A 22,012-nucleotide genomic window follows, 5' to 3' on the forward strand; every position below is an offset into this window, starting at 1 on the left:
CTGAGAAAAGTCAAGCGTGCAGCTGCCAAGATGCCACTTGCCACCAGTTTGGCCATATTTCAGAGCTGCAACATCACTGGGGTGCCCAAAAGCACAAGGTGTGCAATACTCAGAGACATGGCCAAGGTAAGAAAGGCTGAAAGACGACCACCACTGAACAAGACACACAAGCTGAAACGTCAAGACTGGGCCAAGAAATATCTCAAGACTGATTTTTCTAAGGTTTTATGGACTGATGAAATGAGAGTGAGTCTTGATGGGCCAGATGGATGGGCCCGTGGCTGGATTGGTAAAGGGCAGAGAGCTCCAGTCCGACTCAGACGCCAGCAAGGTGGAGGTGGAGTACTGGTTTGGGCTGGTATCATCAAAGATGAGCTTGTGGGGCCTTTTCGGGTTGAGGATGGAGTCAAGCTCAACTCCCAGTCCTACTGCCAGTTTCTGGAAGACACCTTCTTCAAGCAGTGGTACAGGAAGAAGTCTGCATGATTTTCATGCAGGACAATGCTCCATCACACGCGTCCAAGTACTCCACAGCGTGGCTGGCAAGAAAGGGTATAAAATAAGAAAATCTAATGACATGGCCTCCTTGTTCACCTGATCTGAACCCCATTGAGAACCTGTGGTCCATCATCAAATGTGAGATTTACAAGGAGGGAAAACAGTACACCTCTCTGAACAGTGTCTGGGAGGCTGTGGTTGCTGCTGCACGCAATGTTGATGGTGAACAGATCAAAACACTGACAGAATCCATGGATGGCAGGCTTTTGAGTGTCCTTGCAAAGAAAGGTGGCTATATTGGTCACTGATTTGTTTTTGTTTTGTTTTTGAATGTCAGAAATGTATATTTGTGAATGTTGAGATGTTATATTGGTTTCACTGGTAAAAATAAATAATTGAAATGGGTATATATTTGTTTTTTGTTAAGTTGCCTAATAATTATGCACAGTAATAGTCACCTGCACACACAGATATCCCCCTAAAATAGCTAAAACTAAAAACAAACTAAAAACTACTTCCAAAAATATTCAGCTTTGATATTAATGAGTTTTTTGGGGTTCATTGAGAACATGGTTGTTGTTCAATAATAAAATTAATCCTCAAAAATACAACTTGCCTAATAATTCTGCACTCCCTGTATGGTAACAAGAAATGTTTCCAGAAAGCATCTGCAGTTGTTCTTGCGGTCAAGTCTTTTACAGGCACAGCTACAACAAATTTTGTGTAGTGGTCAATGATGGTCATAGCATAGGTATAACCTGAGCTACTTGGTTCTAGTTTCACATGGTCGATTGTGACTATTTCTAATGGTGTTTTGCTCACTATGGAATGTAAGGGAGTTCTTTGGTCATGCTTCTCACCTTTTCCAACAGCACAGGTGGATCATTCTCGACACCATTTTTCAATATCTCCTCTCATTCCGATCCAATAGAATCTTCTACGGATGGTAGCTTCTGTTTTCTGCACGCCAAAGTGTCCTGATTGGTCATGGTACATTTCCAGGATGATTCTTGCATCACGGCGTGGTATTAGAATTTGGTATAGACGATCCCATGTAACTGGGTCTAGAGTTCTTCTTAGTAGTAGGCCTTTTTGTAGGAAAAGGTGTTTTGTATGTCTCCATAATTTGGACAACTCTAAATCTGCGTTCTTTCTGCGAATTCTTTCTGGGGTTCTTCCACTGGTGAAGAAATCTTGCAATTCTCCTAACACTCTCTTTCGTTTTGTAACTTGATCCATCTTTCTTGGTCTATATGAGATTTTGGATCCACTTGCAGTTGAGAGTTGAAGACCTTTTGTTCTTTAACATTGATGATGTCCTGATGGGCAAAGTTGTTATAGAAGGATGGCATTTCTACTTCTTCCCAAATGTCTTCTTGTGAAGTAGGGTCCTCCTTGGTTGGAAGACGGGATAAAGCATCCACATTTTCGTTTGCTTTTCCGGTTCTGTACTTTACAGTAAAGTTGTAGTTAGCAAGGCGTGAGGCCCATCTTTGTTCTAACGCTCCTAACTTGGCGGTGTTAAGATGTGCTAGTGGATTGTTATCAGTGAAGGCCACGAAGGGTGTTGCGGCAAGGTAGTCTTTAATTTTTTCTGTTACAGCCCACACGAGTGCGAGGAATTCCAACTTGAAGGAACTGTAATTTTGGTCATTCTTTTCACTACCTCTAAGAGATCTACTAGCGTAGGAAATGACTCTCTTTACCTTCTTGTACTTGTGACAAAACAGCTCCCAGGCCTTTCTTACTTGCATCTGTGTAAAGATCAAATGGTTGTTGATAATCCGGATAACCTAGTATTGGTGGTTCGGTTAATTTCTTCTTCAAGAGCTGGAAGGTAATCTCTCTTTCAGTGTTCCATTCCACTGGTATGGGAGTCTTCTGGTATCTTTTAGGATGCCCTCTCAAAAGTTCCAAGATTGGCTCTGCAATTTGGGCAAAATGAGGAATGAAACGTCTGTAATATCCTGCGAAACTGAGGAAACTTCTTACCTCCTTCACCGTAGTGGGAGTAGGCCAATTACAGACTGCGGCTATCTTCTCTGGATCCAGTATTTAACTTCTGGCTTTAGTAGGTAACACTTGGATGGTTTAACTTTAAGTCCGTGTTTAATAAAAACTTGGAAAACTTCGGCTAGATGTTTCAAATGGTCTTCATAAGACTTGGAGTAGATTATAACGTCATCTAAGTAGAGCAGGACTGTTTCGAAATTTTTGTGGCCCAGACAACGCTCCATGAGTCTCTGAAAAGTTCCAGGCGCATTGCAAAGTCCAAAGGGCATGCAGTTGAACTCAAATAGGCCCATAGGGGTGGTGAATGCAGTCTTCTCTCGATCTTCTGGTGCCATTGGTACTTGCCAGTATCCACTGGTTAAATCAAGTGTAGAGAAGTAGGCTGAAGATCCTAAAGCTGTCAAGGATTCCTCTATGCGTGGTAAAAGAAAAGCATCTTTGTGGGTAATTTGGTTGATTTTTCTGTAGGCCAAACAGAATCTGATGTTGCCATCATTTTTCCAGACTAGGACTAGGGGTGCAGCCCATGGGCTATGGCTGTCTTTGATGATGTTTGAGTCTTTCATTTCTTGAATTATTTGCTTGACGGATTGGTACATAGTAGGTGGTACAGGCCGATACCTTTCCTTGATCGGGGGTGTGAACCTGTAGGGATGGAGTGTTTGATAATGTCTACTTCTCCATAGTCTGTAGAATGTTTACTGAATGCACGGTGATGTTCTTTCAAGACCCGCAATACTCCTTCTATTTGGTGTTCTGGTGTGGAGGCATCTCCCACATGAAGTTCTTTCCACCAGGGGTTGTTTAAGTTTTGGCCCTGTGGGTGTTGTTTCTTGAGATCTGTAGTCACACTGAGGACGTCTTGAAAGGTGATTTGGATCAGCTGTGCAATAGGACGGTACTTGCAATAGTGACGGTTACCAGGCTTCTTGCAGCTCTGACTAAAGGATAGTCTTCCAAAACAACTGGTTCCACCAAGGCTTGGTAGTCTTGACCTTGGATTCCGACTACAGCTCGGCACCATAGGAGAGTTTCAGTGTTAGGCTTGAGAATCACTGGTTGATTGTCTCGGATGCGGACACAGCAGATCTCTCCTCTTTCATTGGCGAACTTCTGTTGTGCACTCAGCACACGGATGGTTTGCTGGATTATCTTCTTAGAAGCAAAAGAAGCAGTAGGCACAGATTGGTTTAAAGCTTCCAACATTCCAACATAGCAATTCCTAAGGACATTCATGCCTAGGACTATAGGAGGGTTGTTATTGTTTTCTTTTACTTGCACTACAATGATGCCTTGTTGGGATAGGATGGTTCTTCCTATTTAAATGGTAAGTTCCCAGTAACCCAGTATTGGTACTGGTTTGCCGTTACTGGCTATAAGACTCAGCCAGGATTCTGGTGGCTGGGTAAGTTGATTTTGGTCCCAGTATTTCTCAAATGCTGTTTGTTGTATGGTAGTAACTTGGGATCCTGTGTCAACTAGGGCAACAAAAGGAACTCCATTTATCTGAAGGGTCACTTCTGGACGGGATCCTACATATCTTGGCATCCAATAATGATCTTCTGGACCTATTGATCTACCTCCCGAGGGGTGGTCCCTGACCTCGGGGGTCGCCCGTTTAACTGCCAGCAGGTGGCTTCAGTATGACCTGGTTTGTGACAGTATGTACATATAGGCCACTTAGGGGTACTAGAGCGGTTAGGTGGGCGTCCGCTTGAATTTCTGGAGTAAGTCCCTTTGTAATCAGGGGAGAAGAGCCTTCTGGATACTGGTTTCTCATCCTCAAGCGATAGTGGCTTTTCCCATTGTTCCAATTTTTTGTGAACTTTCTCTAGACTTTTAGTGAGGAATTGGACTTGCTCAGTGAGGGCAGCAACTGTGTCAGGAATTGGGGCTTGAGTTGCCTGACTGACGACAGGTAAAGGTTTGACAGGGGTGACCGGCTGTGTTACTGGCACTACAGCGGATCCAACCGATTCTGTTGGTGAACTTTTTCCCAGTATACTAATAGCTAGTTCTTTAAAATCTAGGAAGGCAGCACTTGGATGCTGGGCGGCTAACATTCTTAGTTGGCTTTTTAAATTGTCTGTATTAACACCTTCAATAAACTGTTCTTTCAGGGGTTTGTCTTGATTCTCTGCCTCACGGGGGTCTACTTGTACAACAGCTCTAAGGGCTTCTTGTAAAGATAATGCAAAGTCTCTGAGTGACTCACCCGTTTGTTGTTTCTTACTGAAGAACCTCATCTTGACCTCGGACACGGTCCTGGGTTCAAAGGTGGTGTAGAGACACTCAAATATCTGCTCCAGTGTCCTTCTTTCTGAACTTGGCCAGGATTTCACTTCTCTGAGAGCAGCTCCTTCTAATTGCGCAAAAAGAATATCCATCTGCTGTTCTGGGGATACAGGGTACAACCTGAACACAGCAAGCATTTTTTCTTTAAAATCCCTTAAAGTATGCGTTTCACCAGAATAACGTGGGAACCAGGGGGCCCCAAAATAATAAGGCATAGGTAAAGGCATTAGACTTGGTGCTGCAGCAGTTGGCATTGCGCTGGGACCGGCTGCGGCTGCCGCAGTGGGTCCGCAGAGGTAAGCCTGCACGTTATCCTTCTGCACAGACATGCTGACAATAGTTTAATTATAGTCAGATAGGTTATTTGTAGTTTTCAATGCTTTTTGCTTAACGTTGCTATGGGCAACCGCTTTTTAAAAAAATAATAATAATTGTGGCCCTTTAAATGTTCGATATCGGCTAAGTACAATACTCAGGCAACGCTTGTTTGAATCCTTAATGGCGCTCCTGGCTAGCGTTGCTTCACTTTGATATGGCAATAGTACAATACAGTCTGCGGTAGTTACTTGGGAGCAGACAGGCAATGCAATGCGATCCGGCAGCCTGCCGGTGTAAATCTCGCGATACCTTGGGGATGCACGCACGTCACACCGTCCTCCTGTGCGCCGCGTCTCCCTTTGATGTGGCCACAAGCAGAGGAGGCGGCGCTGCGCTCGTATACAGGGCCCGCCTCTCAAAACCCACACAGTACAGGTAGGATGGGCTTGAATCGGACAACTTTGCATAAAGGGGCGGCACACTAATTTCCCGCTCTGCAGGGGGTGTCGCCAATTAGCACAGTGATGGCGCAGTATTAATTTTCAACTCGGAGCTCCAGCGGCCATATTAGTTGAACAGTAACAGTCTATTCACTGACAGCAAGCAGTTATAGTGATACACAAATGTTGAATTTTCACACTTTTGACACTGCGATTTTGATGCTGGGGACTAGTATAGCGCCTCCATATACTTTGCAATAAATTTGAACAGTTCAGGACCCCAAAACAGAGCACAATAAGCAAAAGTCTCTCAATATGACAAAGGGGCTTATTCACATGCGACAGTCTTTCAAATATGGCGCAGGGGTTGATTATCCTGTTCGTGACGCCAATAAAAAGTTATGCAGCCAGTCGCAGGGGGTACACGTCAGGTTCACGGTAGACCGATGAGGGGTAAAATGGTATAACACACAGTTTATCAGTTTACTCACGGTTAGCAGATAGCCTCCCTGGGCTGGCAGCACAGTGTTGAGGTGGACAGCACGAAATCCTCCGGGGCACGCTCTGTGGTAGGAAGCATCAGCCAAGATGGTGGTTGAGGTGCCTTGATGTTAGGGGTGCTTAGGGTGCTTGTTGCGGCTGAGTCCTTTGATGTATTTTGTCGTGACGCCAGTACCGTTAATGGTGGTACAACCATAGGTAGTAATAATGAGGTAGACAGTGGTAAGATGCAACTCACAACTTTTACTTTAGTGGTTTTTCAGTTTGCAGTAGTACAATTATGCAGTCTTTAGATGGTACAGAGACAATACTTCAAATCCACTGTTTAAGGCTTGTCAGGTGCTTGGTTGGTTTTGGAGCAGTGGGTTACTTCACTATCAGTGGAATCTTGGTGAGGTTGCCGGAGGCTAGGGTATCCTTCACCTGCAATTTCCCAAAGGTCCTTTATGCCTGGGTTATGGCTTTTATCCTTTGGATGAAGTTAAATTTGTTCTTCTCTTGTCCCTCTCTGGACTAGAACTTTTCTTTAGAGCTGAAGTGCTGGATCTGCACCTTTTCACTCTCTGATCTTCCCACTGACCTGTGGTTTCAATTGAACTGATCTGCTCTAACCACTGACCTGAACTGATCTAACTTGTCTTAACTTGATCTGTTCTCTGTCTCACTAGGCCTGACCTGAGTATATATAGCACCTGAACTTTATCCCCATCTAGTGGCGGGATGTATAAATTGCACCTAATAGGCCTGTTAACAGGGATTTTGCAGATATACCAATGCAAAGTTATACATTACAGTACAATGCAATTATTATGATCAAAAGTACTTTTAAGCAGTGCCCACACACACACGTAGTGGGACGCTGCAGATGCAATTTGGTCTAATCAGCCATCAGATTCAATTTGGTTTGAATAAATTTGGTCTGAATAAAAAGTGCCCCGGTTTCCCTGAAAAGTCCTGTATGACACTCAGATGTCTTCGATGTAAAGACAGCATTAGTAATATCAAAGTGACAGCAACATGTATGGCTATAGATTAATGGATGGTAGCTGGCGGTAACAAACAGCCTGCTTAATAACACACTGTACAGTCTAATGTTTTTTTATTAAAAAACTGTCTAAAAATCACAGATCATATGGACATCCGATCTCCTGATCGCTCATATAAATAATATATACAATATTGCTATGCATTTGAAATCTATTAAGCCCTGCACCTTTTAAGCCCCCATGTGCCGTAGAAACCCATCTGCACAAAACAATTCTGTCCCAGTAGGGCAATAGGGTCACAGAGGAAGTACCTTCCCAATATCTATATACTTTTATGTCATTGTCAGAATTGAAAAAATTACTATCAGCATTAAAGTTTTATACGATGATATTTTGTCACAACCGTTTTAGAAGTAAATAGCAAATGTGAAAGAAATGTGACTTTTAAAAATACCTTTATTTAATAATCAAGCGGGTATAGGTATGTATATACCAACAGTAGTGTACTACAGTTACCAGAATTTCTGAGTAGGGGAGTAGTGGCCCCCATTCATGGTGACGGGATAGACACTCGGGTTCGGGTGGAGGGATATAAGCCTAGCCCAAAAGGTGGCAGGGCGGAAATAACTTACCCTAGAGGCCCTAAAAAGACTGCTAAGCCCAGGGCGACCCCCTGATGGTGGAGGTTCCCTGTCCCCGAACCTAATGCTACCCGGTCCCTAGAAAACCCTAAACAGGGGTTAACATAATAACAATAATAAGGTAGCGAGTGGCTGGTTCTCCTATGAGGTGGACATCACCACCACTCTCTAAACAAAAAACACAAAACCCTGACGCGTTTCGCCTAACATTTGTCAGGCTCATCAGGGGGTGAATGAATCAGGATAGACACACACAGTATGATACAATTATGATACTTAGCTTTGCAGCCAGATGTCAACCCAAAGTTTTTTTTTGTAGGTCACCAAAAGAAACAAGAGAGAACTCTATCCCACTACAGATGCCTAGAAAAAAGTATACACATAGAAGCATATCAGTAGGAGGCCCAGAGACTTCACACACAGAATAAGCAAATCTGCCTGAGCAAGAACATACAGTACAGACCAAAAGTTTGGACACACCTTCTCATTCAAAGAGTTTTCTTTTTTTTCATGACTATGAAAATTGTAGATTCACACTGAAGGCATCAAAACTATGAATTAACACATGTGGAATTATATACATAACAAACAAGTGTGAAACAACTGAAAATATGTCATATTCTAGGTTCTTCAAAGTAGCCACCTTTTGCTTTGATTACTGCTTTGCACACTCTTGGCATTCTCTTGATGAGCTTCAAGAGGTAGTCCCCTGAAATGTTTTTCACTTCACAGGTGTGCCCTGTCAGGTTTAATAAGTGGGATTTCTTGCCTTATAAATGGGGTTGGGACCATCAGTTGCGTTGAGGAGAAGTCAGGTGGATACACAGCTGATAGTCCTACTGAATAGACTGTTAGAATTTGTATTATGGCAAGAAAAAAGCAGCTAAGTAAAGAAAAACGAGTGGCCATCATTACTTTAAGAAATGAAGGTCAGTCAGTCAGCCGAAAAATTGGGAAAACTTTGAAAGTAAGGGCTATTTGACCATGAAGGAGAGTGATGGGGTGCTGCACCAGATGACCTGGCCTCCACAGTCACCGGACCTGAACCCAATCAAGATGGTTTGGGGTGAGCTGGACCGCAGAGTGAAGGCAAAAGGGCCAACAAGTGCTAAGCATCTCTGGGAACTCCTTCAAGACTGTTGGAAGACCATTTCAGGGGACTACCTCCTGAAGCTCATAAAGAGAATGCCAAGATTGTGCAAAGCAGTAATCAAAGCAAAAGGTGGCTACTTTGAAGAACCTAGAATATGACATATTTTCAGTTGTTTCACACTTGTTTGTTATGTATATAATTCCACATGTGTTAATTCATAGTTTTGATGCCTTCATAGTCATGAAAATAAAGAAAACTCTTTGAATGAGAAGGTGTGTCCAAACTTTTGGTCTGTACTGTACATAAATAAACGATAGCCAATTCCTACTCACGAGCAGGAGGATGGTGGATTTCCCACAAAAAACGCCAGGTTGTTTGGGCCCAGAGCTAGTCCTGGCCGTGGTGGCGCCAACTATTTAAACCAGCGCTTGTCCCGAACCAACTTCTGGACGCCAGAAACCTCCTTCCGGCATTCGGACCGCATTCTGGAGCGCAGATCCTCCTGTCCATTTGACTTCCGGTATCGTGACACGCACGATGAACCGCATAAGGCTTAATGCGGAAACCGGAAGTGCTGGGACGTCAGTTCCTGGAACACAGTGGAACGCAACGGTGGAACGCATCGTCGGACAAAGTAATTCCACGATGGTTCCAGACGTTTTAAAACCAGGCATCGGAGCCCCCATATAATACATGGGATCAATGATTAGATCTTTGTTATAAATATTCATAGTTTGTAATGGCCCACCACCATCTAGCCAAGGACATCAAAAAGGGGACCTCATACATACATAAAAGTTTTTCCTAATGATAAGATATAAAGGGACAATACAGACAAGGATAGTAGTCGCTTATGTCGACCCCCTAGGGATGATAAAATAAAGGGGGAAGGACACCAAGCTTGGTAACGATGAGGTGAACTGATAATGAAATTACCATGGCAATAGGATGCTTCTCGCATCAATTAGTCCAGTTAAAGGGCAACATACCAAATATATAAAACTTATTCCTGAGGGTAAGTATTTTACATATTAGACGAACAGGGGATTTTAGATGAAACATGTAAAATTGAGTCTTTCATTCAAACCCAATGGGGACTGGGACTGGAAACGATATATCCAAGAGGCTTCTTTTTTAAGAATCCTCTTGTCCCAGTCACCTTTCCTCTCGACTACCTCGAGTACAGAGAAACAAGCAGAGCCCACATCGCCCCTATGGCAGTTATTAAAATGGTGGGCCACAGGTGTGTCTTTTAATTTTTTGATGTCGTTTATATGCTCGCAAATCCTCCTTCTGAATTCTCTCTTGGTCTTGCCAATGTAGTCCATAGGACAATTACATTGGCAAATATATATACGACGCCTTTGGTTCTGCAACTAGTGAAATCCCGGATAACAAAGGAGCGTTGTGTAACGTAACAGGTCACTGTTTTAGAGGTATTGATAAAATTACAAGCCTTACACGATCCGCATCTGAAAACACCCAGGGGCTTGCGGTCTAGCCAGGTGCCCTCTTTTTTGGGACCCTCGTAGTGGCTGTGAACTAAACGGTCCCGCAAACTCCTTCCTTTCCGGTAGGTCACTTGGGGATATTCCCTAATCACCTGCGTTAGGTCTGGATCCATTGTTAGTACTGGCCAATGTTTTCTCAGGATGGAGATTATTTCCTTATTACCAGAGTTGAAAGTACAAATAAGGCGAATCAGACCCTCGTCCAAACTATCTTACGCATTGGCATCAACAGATCCTCCCTTCTCTTCGACTCCTCATATTGGAAGGACTCCCTTAAAAGGGGCAAAGGATAACCTCTCTGTAGTAGTCTGTTTTCTAGGGTTAGGGTTTTCTAAGGACCGGGTAGCATTAGGTTCGGGGACAGGGAACCTCCACCATCAGGGGGTCGCCCTGGGCTTAGCAGTCTTTTTAGGGCCTCTAGGGTAAGTTATTTCCGCCCTGCCACCTTTTGGGCTAGGCTTATATCCCTCCACCCGAACCCGAGTGTCTATCCTGTCACCATGAATGTTTTTCTTTTTGGGGGCCACTACTCCCCTATTTAGAAATTCTGGTAACTGTAGTACACTACTGTTGGTATATACAGTGGGGGAAATAATTATTTGACCCCTCACTGATTTTGTAAGTTTGTCCAATGACAAAGAAATGAAAAGTCTCAGAACAGTATCATTTCAATGGTAGGTTTATTGTAACAGTGGCAGATAGCACATCAAAAGGAAAATCGAAAAAATAACTTTAAATAAAAGATAGCAACTGATTTGCATTTCATTGAGTGAAATAAGTATTTGAACCCTCTAACAAAAAAAGACTTAATACTTGGTGGAAAAACCCTTGTTTGCAAGCACAGAGGTCAAACGTTTCTTGTAATTGATGACCAAGTTTGCGCACATTTTAGGAGGAATGTTGGTCCACTCCTCTTTGCAGATCATCTCTAAATCCCTAAGGTTTCGAGGCTGTCTCTGTGCAACTCTGAGCTTGAGCTCCCTCCATAGGTTTTCGATTGGATTAAGGTCCGGAGACTGACTAGGCCACTCCATGACCTTAATGTGCTTCTTCTTGAGCCACTCCTTTGTTGCCTTTGCTGTATGTTTTGGGTCATTGTCGTGCTGGAACACCCATCCACGACCCATTTTCAGTTTCCTGGCAGAGGGAAGGAGGTTGTCGCTCAGGATTTCACGATACATGGCTCCGTCCATTTTCCCGTTTATGCGAATAAGTTGTCCTGTGCCCTTAGCAGAAAAACACCCCCAAAGCAAAATGTTTCCACCCCCATGCTTGACGGTGGGGACGGTGTTTTGGGGGTCATAGGCAGCATTTTTCTTCCTCCAAACACAGCGAGTTGAGTTAATGCCAAAGAGCTCTATTTTGGTCTCATCAGACCACAGCACCTTCTCCCAGTCACTCTCTGAATCATTCAGGTGTTCATTGGCAAACTTCAGACGGGCCTGCACATGTGCCTTCCTGAGCAGGGGGACCTTGCGAGCCCTGCAGGATTTTAATCCATTGCGGTGTAATGTGTTTCCAATGGTTTTCTTGGTGACTGTGGTCCCTGCTAATTTGAGGTCATTAACTAACTCCTCCCGTGTAGTTCTAGGATGCTTTTTCACCTTTCTCAGAACCATTGACACCCCACGAGGTGAGATCTTGCATGGAGCCCCAGAGCGAGGTCGATTGATGGTCATTTTGTGCTCCTTCCATTTTCGAACAATCGCACCAACAGTTGTCACCTTCTCTCCCAGCTTCTTGCTAATGGTTTTGTAGCCCATTCCAGCCTTGTGCAGGTCTACAATTTTGTCTCTGACATCCTTGGACAGCTCTTTGGTCTTTCCCATGTTGGAGAGTTTGGAGTCTGCTTGATTGATTGATTCTGTGGACAGGTGTCTTTTATACAGGTGACTAGTTAAGACAGGTGTCCTTAATGAGGGTGACTAATTGAGTAGAAGTGTCTAACCACTCTGTGGGAGCCAGAACTCTTAATGGTTGGTAGGGGTTCAAATACTTATTTCACTCAATGAAATGCAAATCAGTTGCTATCTTTTATTTAAAGTTATTTTTTCGATTTTCCTTTTGATGTGCTATCTGCCACTGTTACAATAAACCTACCATTGAAATGATACTGTTCTGAGACTTTTCATTTCTTTGTCATTGGACAAACTTACAAAATCAGTGAGGGGTCAAATAATTATTTCCCCCACTGTACATACCTATACCCGCTTGATTATTAAATAAAGGTATTTTTAAGAGTCACATTTCTTTCACATTTGCTATTCATTGTCAGAATTGACCACATCATTTAAGAAATTACTGTAAGTGACTGGGACTAGAGTTGTCTCTGATCTCTGCTGCTAGAGCAGTGTGTCAGCCATTGCCTACAAATGATAGTGTGAGCATAGCCCACTGGGCCATAATAGTACAGCTCTTAGTTTTCTTGATGTACTAATACAGTGTAGATTGTTTAGAGGATAAAGGTGTTGTCCAACGTGGCAGTGGACAGAACTGCTCCAACTGAAGTCAAGGGGAGCATTACTGGCCAGCATATCTATTATGATGAAATGCCATATGGAATGCCTCTTATAGGCTTCCGTGGTGGATGCCATCATAGAATTCCATTATGGTCCGTGGCAACAGAATCCATTACAGAATTCTTAGATAACATGAACGCCGAACTTGTAAATCGCAAATTCGCGGAACACTACCAATTGCCAAGAAAAATAGGGGGGTCATTTACAAACAGATATACACCACTTTTTGGCGTCTATCTGTCACAGATTGCAGCGCAAAGGTTATTTGCGCTGCAATCTGCGACTTTTTCAGCTTTTCCGTTGTTCACACCAGGCCTAAAAAAAGGAGACGGCTTGTCTCATTTATTATTTTCTACGCCTGTGTTAGGGCGCCCAAAACTCCAGTCTTAATAAATGACCTTCTAATAAGGGGGAAGGGTACATGCTAATGCGCTATATTCCATGTGTTTTCATCTTATTCAGTATTAATATTAACTGTTATATTTTTCGGAATGTCTGAACTGGTCTGGTTATTTCTTAAAACAGGGATTTGTCCACAGCCTGAAAATCTGACAAATGCTATGCCCAGTATTGATAAGACTACCTATGAAGAAGGGGACAATGTCATTTATTCTTGTTTACCAGAATATAAGTACATCCCACCCAAAAATAATGCTTCATCTTGTGGAGCTAATGGAACATGGTCACCGTTTGAGGAGAACTTCTGTGCAAGTAAACACATGCTGCGCCATTCCTAAATTATAATTATTTTTTAAAGTTATTCATGGTGGGCAAAAGGGTTTTGGCATGCAATCTACCTGTCCAAAATAGCAATTCTGCCGTTGTTTTTTTTTATTTAAGGGGTCATTTATGAAAAATAAATACTCCTAAACTTGGTGTATTTCTGGTGCAGATTGCAGGGTAAAGGTCCTTTGCGCCACAATCTGCGACTTCTCCCAGCTCACTCCAGGTCTAAAAAAAAGTAGGCATGGCATGGACGGGGAAGGGGACGGGCCAGCAGGCAGTGGCGTTGCTAGGGCTGGTGTCACCCGGTGCGGTACAAAATGGTGTCACCCCAATTTTTAGCCATATATGGGGGCTATGGTGGTGCTACTGCCATAGGGGGCATCTGTTAGCTCAGCAGACCCCCCCTAGCAGTCAGAGCCTGGTCTCGGGAGGGGCACTTCCAGATTATTTTCTGTCCGCCGCCACAAAACAATGGTGCTTATAGAACAGACTACACAGTGTAGCGGTATACTGTATATTGTGTGGCACAGTGTAGCGGTATACTGTATATTGTGTGGCACAGTGTAGAGGTATACTGTATATTGTGTGGCACAGTGTAGAGGTATACTTTATATTGTGCGGCACAGTGTAGAGGTATACTGTATATTGTGCGGCACAGTATAGAGGTATACTGTATATTGTGCGGCACAGTGTAGCGGTATACTGTATATTGTGTGGCAGTGTAGAGGTATACTGTATATTGTGGGGCACAGTGTAGCGGAATACTGTATATTGTGGGGCACAGTGTAGAGGTATACTGTATATTGTGGGGCACCGTGTAGAGGTATACTGTATATTGTGTGGCACAGTGTAGCGGTATACTGTATATTGTGTGGCACAGTGTAGGCTATATGTGTATAACATAAACATATTTCACATGAAAACTTACAATTACTTGGCTTGGCCCTTGGGGATCTCGGACGCCACTTCCACACTTTGGCCGGGGGGCTCGGCGGAGCTGATGTTGTGTTTTATCCTAATGAGAATGATTTCATAATAGGGATTTGGAGAAGGGGCAGAGGGATAGCAGAGCAGGGAGAGGCTGGTGCTGCCACTAGGGGGTCATACCATGGGGGAGTAATAAAGCCCACCATAATGCCCCCCCCCCCCGTAGAAATAATTCTCCTTATAATGTGACAATGCAAAAAATACCCCCTTGTAATGCCCCCAGTTGAGCTAATTTCCCCATAGTGCCTCCATAATGTCCCAGTATAAAATACCCCTATATAGTGCCCCCAGTAAATTCCCCCATAGTGCTCCTCTCCCCCCTTCCTGCTAGTGCCCCCCATAATGTACCAGTATAAAATGCCCCATATATAGTGCCCCAGTAGATGCCCTCAGTGTCCGGCCTCTGATAGGCTGCCGGCCTAGTGTCCCCCATAATGCCCCCCAATAATGTGCCAGTAAATGTCCCCATAGATGCCCCCCCATCATGTGCCAGTATCAAGTGCCTCTCTCCTCCCCCCCCACATGTCCCAGTATCATAGTGCCACCCCCCCCCCAATGTGCCAGTATCAAGTGCCTCTCTCCTCCCCCCCCATGTCCCAGTATCATAGTGCCATCTGCCCCCCCCCCCAAAAAAAGTGCCAGTATCAAGAGCCTCTCTCCTCCCCCCTATGTGCCAGTATCATAGTGCCACCTGCCCCCCCCCCAAAAAAAAAGTGCCAGTATCAAGAGCCTCTCTCCTGCCCCCCCATCTGCCAGTATCAGGTGCCTCTCTCCTCCCCCCCCCATGTGCCAGTATCATAGTGCCAACCCCCCTCCCCCCATGTGCCAGTATCAGGTGCCTCTCTCCTCCCCCCCATGTGCCAGTATCATAGTGCCAACCCCCCTCCCCCCCCATGTGCCAGTATCAGGTGCCTCTCTCCTCCCCCCCATGTGCCAGTATTATAGTGCCAACCCCCCTCACCCCATGTGCCAGTATCAAGTGCCTCCCGCTCCCCCCATGGCAGTAACTGCGGCTGTGCGGTCCAAATCGTAGCGGGCGCATGCGCAATGCGATGCCCGCTCCTGGCAGGGCATCGCGATACCTACTGCGCATGCGCCCGCTACGATTTGGACCGCACAGCCGCAGTGGAAAAGGACAGGGGAGGGGAGTAAACGGGCGGGCAGAGGCGCACGGAGGGCGGGGTTATGAGCCGTTTAGGAGGTGCTGCCTGGGGCTCCAAGGATTGAGAGACCGCCCTGGGCACTTGAGAGGGCTCATTAACATAACCTTATAAGTTCATTTTCGGCTAAAAGAAAAGTCAGTTTTCTACAACAAAGGTACCGTTTTTAAGTTCTGGGTGGATCATATAACCCTATTTGATCGGTTTAATATGCTGAAATGTGGTGACAGACTCCCTTTAAATTGGAGTTTATACACCTCCAGGAATCTCTATATATACAAACTGAAAAGACTAGCGTGGTATTAGCAGGAGGTGCTCAAACCCACATGCAGTCGTGCATATATATAGGGGAGCAAATCCTGCACTTGTGGCCCGTTGCTAATGGCGATCCCCAGCAAAAATGCATACGGTGGAGGATGCCCGCAGCGAACCACAAGTACCACAATAGACATCCTACACAAGGCAGCAATTGTGTGGATGTCATAATCAATATAACAATATAACAAAATAGCAAAGACAGGTGCACTCTGCGGTCTTACTAAACCCTCAAACTGATTTTAAAATTGAGAGATTAGTCAACATGTCCTACGGTGTAGGACATGTCTAAGCCCGGGCACCACGCCAAGGTTTCTCAAGTAGCCCGGGACCTAACACTCTCCTAACTGAGCTGTATGGGAAATACCAGGAGCCAGTGGGCAAATTACAGGAGCATGAGACCGACTCACAAACAACTCACCAGTTACCTCCAGCATGTAACCATGCTTGCAATTGGAGGAGGGAGGAGTCTGTGAGTCCCACTCAAGACTGGCTGATATAGCCCAGGCCTCACAGGTGCACCTAAATGTGACCTGTAGATGGAAAACAGGCACATTTAAATTGGAGTTTATACACCTCCAGGAATCTCTATATATACAAACTGAAAAGACTAGCGTGGTATTAGCAGGAGGTGCTCAAACCCACATACAGTCGTGCATATATAAAGGGGAGCAAATCCTGCACTTGTGGCCCGTTGCTAATGGCGATCCCCGGCAAAAATGCATACGGTGGAGGATGCCCGCAGCGAACCACAAGTACCACAATAGACATCCTACACAAGGCAGCAATTGTGTGGCTGTCATAATCAATATAACAATATAACAAAATAGCAAAGACAGGTGCACTCTGCGGTCTTACTAAACCCTCAAACTGATTTTAAAATTGAGAGATTAGTCAACATGTCCTACGGTGTAGGACATGTCTAAGCCCGGGCACCACGCCAAGGTTTCTCAAGTAGCCCGGGACCTAACACTCTCCTAACTGAGCTGTATGGGAAATACCAGGAGCCAGTGGGCAAATTACAGGAGCATGAGGCCGACTCACAAACAACTCACCAGTTACCTCCAGCATGTAACCATGCTAGCAGTGGGAGGAGGGAGGAGTCTGCGAGTCCCACTCAAGACTGGCTGATATAGCCCAGGCCTCACAGGTGCACCTAAATGTGGCCTGTAGATGGAAAACAGGCACATTTAAATTGGAGTTTATACACCTCCAGGAATCTCTATATATACAAACTGAAAAGACTAGTGTGGTATTAGCAGACTCCTCCCTCCTCCCACTGCAAGCATGGTTACATGCTGGAGGTAACTGGTGAGTTGTTTGTGAGTCGGCCTCATGCTCCTGTAATTTGCCCACTGGCTCCTGGTATTGCCCATACGGCTCAGTTAGGAGAGTGTTAGGTCCCGGGCTACTTGAGAAACCTTGGCGTGGTGCCCGGGCTTAGACACGTCCTACACCGTAGGACATGTTGACTAATCTCTCAATTTTAAAATCAGTTTGAGGGTTTAGTAAGACCGCAGAGTGCACCTGTCTTTGCTATTTTGTTATATTGATTATGACATCCACACAATTGCTACCTTGTGTAGGCTATCTATTGTGGTACTTGTGGTTCACTGCGGGCATCCTCCACCGTATGCATTTTTGCTGGGGATCGCCATTAGCAACGGGCCACAAGTGCAGGATTTGCTCCCCTTTATATATGCACGACTGCATGTGGGTTTGAGCACCTCCTGCTAATACCACGCTAGTCTTTTCAGTTTGTATATATGATAGCTGCCCCAACACACCCAGCTCTGCTACATCTAATACACATGACAGCTGCACCAGCACACTCAGCTCTACTATATCTCTATATTTGACAGCTGCCCCAGCACACCCAGCTCTGCTACAGCTATATATCTCTAGGTATTGCTATACAGTAGATAGATATATAGAGATATAGCAGAGCTGAGTGTCCTGGGGCAGCTGTCGTGTATAGATGTAGCAGAGCTGGGTGTGTTTGGACAGCTGTCATGTGTATAGATGTAGCAGAGCTGGGTTTGCTGGGACAGCTGTGATATATAGAGATATAGTAGAGCTGAGTGTGCTGGTGCAGCTGTCATGTGTATTAGATGTAGCAGAGCTGGGTGTGCTGGGCAGCTATCATATATATAGATATAGCAGAGCTGAGTGTGCTGGTGCAGCTGTCATGTGTATAGATGTAGCAGAGCTGGGTGTGTTTGGACAGCTGTCATGTGTATAGGTGTAGCAGAGCTGGGTGTGTTTGGACAGCTGTCATGTGTATAGATGTAGCAGAGCTGGGTGTGTTTGGACAGCTGTCATGTGTATAGATGTAGCAGAGCTGGGTGTGTTTGGACACACCCAAACACACCCAGCTCTGCTACATCTATACACATGACAGCTGCACCAGCACACTCAGCTCTGCTATATCTATATATATGATAGCTGCCCAGCACACCCAGCTCTGCTACATCTAATACACATGACAGCTGCACCAGCACACTCAGCTCTACTATATCTCTATATATCACAGCTGTCCCAGCAAACCCAGCTCTGCTACATCTATACACATGACAGCTGTCCAAACACACCCAGCTCTGCTACATCTATACACGACAGCTGCCCCAGCACACTCAGCTCTGCTATATCTCTATATATCTATCTACTGTATAGCAATACCTAGAGATATATAGCTGTAGCAGAGCTGGGTGTGTTTGGACAGCTGTCATGTGTATAGATGTAGCAGAGCTGGGTGTGTTTGGACAGCTGTCATGTGTATAGATGTAGCAGAGCTGGGTGTGTTTGGACAGCTGTCATGTGTATAGATGTAGCAGAGCTGGGTGTGTTTGGACAGCTGTCATGTGTATAGATGCAGCTATCATATATAGAGATATAGCATAGCTGAGTGTGCTGGGACAGCTGTCATATAGAGATATAGCAGTGCTGGGTGCGTTAGGGCAGCAGTCATGTGTATAGATGTACACTTGATTTTTTCTATCAGTGTCAATGCACTGATAGAGTGTTAGGTCCCGGGCTACTTGAGAAACCTTGGCGTGGTGCCCGGGCTTAGACACGTCCTACACCGTAGGACATGTTGACTAATCTCTCAATTTTAAAATCAGTTTGAGGGTTTAGTAAGACCGCAGAGTGCACCTGTCTTTGCTATTTTGTTATATTGATTATGACATCCACACAATTGCTACCTTGTGTAGGCTATCTATTGTGGTACTTGTGGTTCACTGCGGGCATCCTCCACCGTATGCATTTTTGCTGGGGATCGCCATTAGCAACGGGCCACAAGTGCAGGATTTGCTCCCCTTTATATATGCACGACTGCATGTGGGTTTGAGCACCTCCTGCTAATACCACGCTAGTCTTTTCAGTTTGTATATATGATAGCTGCCCCAACACACCCAGCTCTGCTACATCTAATACACATGACAGCTGCACCAGCACACTCAGCTCTACTATATCTCTATATTTGACAGCTGCCCCAGCACACCCAGCTCTGCTACAGCTATATATCTCTAGGTATTGCTATACAGTAGATAGATATATAGAGATATAGCAGAGCTGAGTGTCCTGGGGCAGCTGTCGTGTATAGATGTAGCAGAGCTGGGTGTGTTTGGACAGCTGTCATGTGTATAGATGTAGCAGAGCTGGGTTTGCTGGGACAGCTGTGATATATAGAGATATAGTAGAGCTGAGTGTGCTGGTGCAGCTGTCATGTGTATTAGATGTAGCAGAGCTGGGTGTGCTGGGCAGCTATCATATATATAGATATAGCAGAGCTGAGTGTGCTGGTGCAGCTGTCATGTGTATAGATGTAGCAGAGCTGGGTGTGTTTGGACAGCTGTCATGTGTATAGGTGTAGCAGAGCTGGGTGTGTTTGGACAGCTGTCATGTGTATAGATGTAGCAGAGCTGGGTGTGTTTGGACAGCTGTCATGTGTATAGATGTAGCAGAGCTGGGTGTGTTTGGACAGCTGTCATGTGTATAGATGTAGCAGAGCTGGGTGTGTTTGGACACACCCAAACACACCCAGCTCTGCTACATCTATACACATGACAGCTGCACCAGCACACTCAGCTCTGCTATATCTATATATATGATAGCTGCCCAGCACACCCAGCTCTGCTACATCTAATACACATGACAGCTGCACCAGCACACTCAGCTCTACTATATCTCTATATATCACAGCTGTCCCAGCAAACCCAGCTCTGCTACATCTATACACATGACAGCTGTCCAAACACACCCAGCTCTGCTACATCTATACACGACAGCTGCCCCAGCACACTCAGCTCTGCTATATCTCTATATATCTATCTACTGTATAGCAATACCTAGAGATATATAGCTGTAGCAGAGCTGGGTGTGTTTGGACAGCTGTCATGTGTATAGATGTAGCAGAGCTGGGTGTGTTTGGACAGCTGTCATGTGTATAGATGTAGCAGAGCTGGGTGTGTTTGGACAGCTGTCATGTGTTTGGACAGCTGTCATGTGTATAGATGTAGCAGAGCTGGGTGTGTTTGGACAGCTGTCATGTGTATAGATGTAGCAGAGCTGGGTGTGTTTGGACAGCTGTCATGTGTATAGATGTAGCAGAGCTGGGTGTGTTTGGACACACCCAAACACACCCAGCTCTGCTACATCTATACACATGACAGCTGCACCAGCACACTCAGCTCTGCTATATCTATATATATGATAGCTGCCCAGCACACCCAGCTCTGCTACATCTAATACACATGACAGCTGCACCAGCACACTCAGCTCTACTATATCTCTATATATCACAGCTGTCCAAACACACCCAGCTCTGCTACATCTATACACATGACAGCTGTCCAAACACACCCAGCTCTGCTACATCTATACACGACAGCTGCCCCAGCACACTCAGCTCTGCTATATCTCTATATATCTATCTACTGTATAGCAATACCTAGAGATATATAGCTGTAGCAGAGCTGGGTGTGTTTGGACAGCTGTCATGTGTATAGATGTAGCAGAGCTGGGTGTGTTTGGACAGCTGTCATGTGTATAGATGTAGCAGAGCTGGGTGTGTTTGGACAGCTGTCATGTGTATAGATGTAGCAGAGCTGGGTGTGTTTGGACAGCTGTCATGTGTATAGATGCAGCTATCATATATAGAGATATAGCATAGCTGAGTGTGCTGGGACAGCTGTCATATAGAGATATAGCAGTGCTGGGTGCGTTAGGGCAGCAGTCATGTGTATAGATGTACACTTGATTTTTTCTATCAGTGTCAATGCATCTCTTATGGCCGTGTGGTTAGGTGCTTTGCCTCTGATACAGAAGGTCGTGGGTTCGAATCCCAGCTGAAACTTTTCTGAAACACAGCACTGACTCCATATATGGACATACAGGGCAGGACACAGGAAGAGGTCGTGGGTTCGAATCCCAGACACATCTCTCCTGAGGTCGGCAATACAAATGACTATGATTCATAAATGCCAGCCCTGCTGGTGTCACCCCCATCACTGGTGTCACCCGATGCGGCCCGCACCCCCCTTGCAACGCCACTGCCAGCAGGCCCATTTTATTTACTGTTATAGGCAAAGAAAAAGGTCCAAATGTAAGACAGCTAGGAAGCTGTCTTACAGTTAGAAGTGGCGGAGGATCCGCCGAAGTTATGTAGAGGCTGGCGCCTTTTCATAACTCCAACGGATCCACCGCCAGGTATAGGGATTATTAAGACTGGCGTCTAGAAGGCCGGTCTAAATAAATGTGACCCTTAGTTTTTAAAGGTCGTTACAATTACGGCAATATCAGATTTCAGTTGTGTTATACTTATTTCTACAGTAGCACTTTTTTAGAAAATAATCTGATTCTGATTTAACTTTTTCTTCTGAGATACAATTTCCATCATTAGCGGTGGGGATTGGCCAGACAAAAATGCTGGTATTTATCCTGCTGAATCCAGACACCAATGAAACAAGCCAGGTCCCATACACATTAAATGGTAGGCGCTCCTGCTAA

Source organism: Bufo bufo, chromosome 3 (assembly GCF_905171765.1).
Source record: "Bufo bufo chromosome 3, aBufBuf1.1, whole genome shotgun sequence".
Taxonomy (NCBI): domain Eukaryota; kingdom Metazoa; phylum Chordata; class Amphibia; order Anura; family Bufonidae; genus Bufo; species Bufo bufo.